This window comes from Eptatretus burgeri, chromosome 8 (assembly GCF_056783735.1).
Source record: "Eptatretus burgeri isolate ZD-2024b chromosome 8, Ebu_testis_v1, whole genome shotgun sequence".
Taxonomy (NCBI): Eukaryota; Metazoa; Chordata; class Myxini; order Myxiniformes; family Myxinidae; genus Eptatretus; species Eptatretus burgeri.
This window is the reverse complement of record NC_140968.1, coordinates 36491197-36496217: the sequence shown is the minus strand read 5'-3', so window position 1 is coordinate 36496217 and position 5021 is coordinate 36491197.

The following is a 5021-nucleotide window of genomic DNA, read 5'->3' as shown; positions in this document are numbered from 1 at the left end:
TCTGAATCTTACTCCATTTAGATGAAACAAACCCAACTTGTGTAATAATTTGAAACTGATTATTTATCGTGAGTGGATTGATGTGAACTGTAAACGCAGTCTGTAATGGGATTAGTTTGACCACTCATTCTGAACCACTTCCTGACTTTAAACGTGTGCAATGGAGACGGTAGTCTCTCATGAAAGTGGTTTAACCAGGATTCGGTGCCTACTTTAGTCTGCTTATGACATGAATGAGGTGCAGCCATCATGCTGATGTACTTCCTCTCTAGGTTAGGGCAGGAATTTGGCCAGGGTACTGGCACATAATGGCCTACTCTTTTTCAAAAGGTATGGTGGGATAATTATGAATGTCAGGTAATAATTGCAGATGGGAAAGCCACCTTGAAAGCTCTTCAAAACAATGCCGATTCGCAAATAAAACAACATACCCGTGAGAACACAAGGATGATGCCTTATAGTTATGGATCAATCCCAGACGAGACAGTTCAAAGCAAGATGAGTATGCTACCCCTGACCTATCCTGTCAGCTCTTGGAGACAGTTAAAATCAGTTGAGCAGAGTGAGGAGGCTGGGGCCTACAGCGCTGCACCAAGCTCAGAGGCTGGGGCCTACAGCGCTGCACCAAGCTCAGAGGCTGGGGCCTACAGCGCTGCACCAAGCTCAGAGGATGGGGCCTACAGCGCTGCACCAAGCTCAGAGGCTGGGGCCTACAGCGCTGCACCAAGCTCAGAGGCTGGGGCCTACAGCGCTGCACCAAGCTCAGAGGCTGGGGCCTACAGCGCTGCACCAAGCTCAGAGGCTGGGGCCTACAGCGCTGCACCAAGCTCAGAGGCTGGGGCCTACAGCGCTGCACCAAGCTCAAGCTCAAAGGCTGGGGCCTACAGCGCTGCACCAAGCTCAGAGGCTGGGGCCTACAGCGCTGCACCAAGCTCAGAGGCTGGGGCCTACAGCGCTGCACCAAGCTCAGAGGCTGGGGCCTACAGCGCTGCACCAAGCTCAGAGGCTGGGGCCTACAGCGCTGCACCAAGCTCAGAGGCTGGGGCCTACAGCGCTGCACCAAGCTCAGAGGCTGGGGCCTACAGCGCTGCACCAAGCTCAGAGGCTGGGGCCTACAGCGCTGCACCAAGCTCAGAGGCTGGGGCCTACAGCGCTGCACCAAGCTCAGAGGCTGGGGCCTACAGCGCTGCACCAAGCTCAGAGGCTGGGGCCTACAGCGCTGCACCAAGCTCAGAGGCTGGGGCCTACAGCGCTGCACCAAGCTCAAAAGCTGAGGCCGATAGTGATGCTCCTTCCCCGTTAAGGCCCTGTCACACCTTGACGATTTAGCCAGCGTATGCCGACGTATGAAAAAATTTGTCTAAAATGCTGGCACACGTTGAATACGTATGGGTAAGTTTTGTATATGTTAAGAGCACGCTGGCATACGTCGTAGTACACCAAGCTGTTAGACAAATTTTCCATGCTTGAAATTTTTCGACGTATGCCAGTGTATGACTCACACGTTCCGCATTACGCTGGCCATAAGCTGTAGGCACGTTACGCGATCGTTGACACACGTCGACACACGTTACTTGTAAGTTACTCATAAGTCGAAACACGTCAAGGTAATGGTTCGCGTCAGTGTTCCAGACTCCCTGGTTTTTTTTTTCTTTCTTTCTTCGGTATGATGGTGATGTTTACACTTCGATTTCTAGTGCGGTTATAATATAATATAATTAATAGGCTGCCGCTCAACAATTTAAATCATAACATCACAGTCATACCGAAGGAAAAAAAACAAAAACAAAAAACAGGGAGTCTGGAACACTGACGCTAACCATTACCTCAACGTGTTTCGACTTACGAGTAACTTACAAGTAACGTGTGTCAACGATCGCGTAACATGCCTTCAACTTATGGCCAGCGTATGCGGAACGTGTGTCATACACCGATTACGTCGAGAAATTTTCAACATGCTGAAAATTTGTCGACGTACTCGGCGTACTACGACGTATGCTAGCGTGCTCTTAATGTATACAAAACTTACCCATAACGTATTCGACAAATTTTTCATACGTCGGCATACGCTGGCTAAAACGTCAAGGTGTGACAGCAGCTTCACACTTCGATGTCTAGTGCGGTTACGATTTGAATCGTCGAGCCGCAGCCTATGAATAGCCTACGCCATGTGATCGTCGGCGATACGCTGCCGCGCGCTATGCATAAGTTCGACTATCGTTGGGCATGGGTTGTGAACGCAGACAACACGCTCAGCATTCGTTGGTACCAGTTATCTCTATGTGATTGAAACGTTCTGTGTACGTTACTAATACGTTATGCATACGTCCAACACGTTATTATACACCCAAAACTTAAAAAAAAAACATCAATCGTTCAGCGTACGCCACCGTTTTTCATACATTTTGATACCTTGCCATACGCTGGCTAAAACGTCAAGGTGTGACAGCCCCTTAAGGTTGATAGAATCTAAAAAGTCACACAAGGTTCGTGAAAGAGAAAATGATTGGAAGATTAATTCTTGCTGATAAGTCATCATCATATCTTCTCCAAAGGCAATGTTTCTGTTAAACTTTGTTCATTGTATTTTGAAATCTCAACAGAATGTAATCGACATTTATGGAAACGTCTCTGTTTAATTATTGCCAATGATTTTGTGAGAAATTTAAATAAAGAGTTTTTCAATGTTTTATTTTTATTTTTTGGATACCATGTTGAGGCTCGTGCAAGAGCGAATACACAGAAACATTTAACAAGGCAGGAGAGAAGAGTGGTGAAAGAGGGAAGCACAAAATAGTGGGGAGCAGAGACAATAAGAGATCTGTGGAATTGAGAGGGATGGGGTGGGGTATGTGGAGTAAACAAGATGGTACTACAGGGACTTTCAGGAAGGAAAACAGGGAATTTGAAGGAGGTGGATTTGGAGTGAATTAACGGGGGTAGAAAAGATCATGGTTTTGGATGAGGGAAGATATGAGATGGTGTTGAACAGCTGTTTTGAAGACCTGGATGGAGGAATGGGATTGAAGAAAGTGTGGAAGTTTGTTCCAGAGGTGGGAAAAATAGGGATGAAAGAATGAAGATGAGCAGTGATTCTTGCTTTTGGCAGTGTGATCAGAAAGGGGTTTTTGGTGGGCCTTGAGCACCCTGCGGAAATGTAGGGGGGACAGATCACAGACAGAGTGGGGGGGGGGGGTGGCAAGGCCGGAGAGGAGACGGTAGAAGACAGAAAGACCACTGACCTGCCTCCAGTGAGAGTGAGATTCCTAAAGACTTGGTTTCATTTGGAAGATACCAATGACCCGAAAAGCCTTGGTTTCACAGTATGTTGGCGAGCTAGGTGTGAGGCAGGAGCACCACCCCAGAGTGGAGAGCAGGACTCCATCAGACGGCAGATGAAAGCTATTGTCATTTATCATTTAATTTTTTTTTAATAACTATCAAGGCTGATGGGAGAGCTGAAGTTATTATTCCAAGACTTACTCTGATAGTATTGAATTGTTGTGGATTATCGCCCGTTCGGCGTGCGGACGGCCGCCTTTATCCCGATTTTGGCCATGCGCGCCCACCGAACGTGGCAATCCAGTCGCAGCTTTTCGGATCAACACCGAAACCCAGCTACGGGTGTTGTTAATCACACCATAAATCAGCCAACTCTTCTGTCCACGCGCTACAGGGTCGATCGTCGAATTGTCGATATACCTAATTATTCGCGCAGACAGAAATGCCAGGGATTTACACCTCAACGGAGCCTGCACGAAAACGAGCCGCTTTAAGCAGCTCGTTGCGTTTGAGATTGCCGAGCGGTTTTATATCGCCAAGCCCCGTCGGACCCGATTATCTTATCGGTGTTAAAAACCAGCTAATATTCCGAACGTAATTATTCCGGCTGCAACTCGACCAACTCTGGTGCTCTCCACACAGACTCCTCTGAACTGGACTCCACTGCACTGTTACGGCCCAGTCCAACTCTCTTCTCGGCATTTCAGCCCGGCCTTTTATCGGGTTCGGGGGGGGGTGGGGGGAGTGGTGCTTGGTCTTTCACCTTCGACCCTTCACCCCCCGGCTGGCTCCGCCCCTTTTTGTCGTTTTGATCCATTTTGCAAGTCATGCGCGGACGTGTTTGAGATCACTCACAACGCGGCCGTGTTTGAAATCACTTTGCAGCCGTTGAGGAAGTCATCGTGTTTGTCCGCAGAGATGTTGTTTGTTGGGGATGCCGTTGCTGGTGAAAAGATGGCGGCACCGTGGAGATGATGTTTGTTTGTTGAAATGTTGTTTGTGGAGATGATGGTGAGGACTTGTTTGTGGAGATGATGGTGAGGAGATGTTGTTTGTTTTAAAATAAAGATAGAAAAAGAATAACGGCTAACTCAAAGATGCAGAGCCCGTTAGAAATTGGTGGGGAAATCTAACCTGGAACACACACTTAGACATAACTGATCTTCAGGGAACCTGAATGGTGTTCTGTGAATTTCCACAAACGTAATAGTATTTTAAGAAATTGCTCCAGATGTAAATTTTTGCACCAGGACAATTTTAGAAAAGTTCACAAGTTTTTTGTGTATACCTAGCAGAGTGTGTGTGTGTGCGTGCGTGCGTGCGTGCGTGCGTGCGTGCGTGCGTGCGTGCGTGCACGAGATTCTTACAGAAATTTTTCTGTAAGGCTCACTTGACTGCACCTGGATGGGTTTGAGGGTAGTGGAGTAGCGGCTGAAACCCGAATCCTATCCAGGTTCCTCCTGATGACTCCATCTTTAATCTTTACTTCTTTGGGTCCCTTCATGGTCTTCTGTTTCGTGTGTGTGTGTGTGTCGAGCACATAAAGTTTGCATAGTGATGTTGCATTGGTGGGTTGACTGACTTCCTGGACGCAACTGAGGTTGTGGATCTACTGATGCAGGTAATCGACTGATGTGGATCCATGACCGATGTTGTGAATTTGCCGTTTGGAGAGGTTCTGGGCTGAAAGGATCGAAACTTCAAAGAAGAACAGTGTCCAGCTGATGATATGTGCGGTC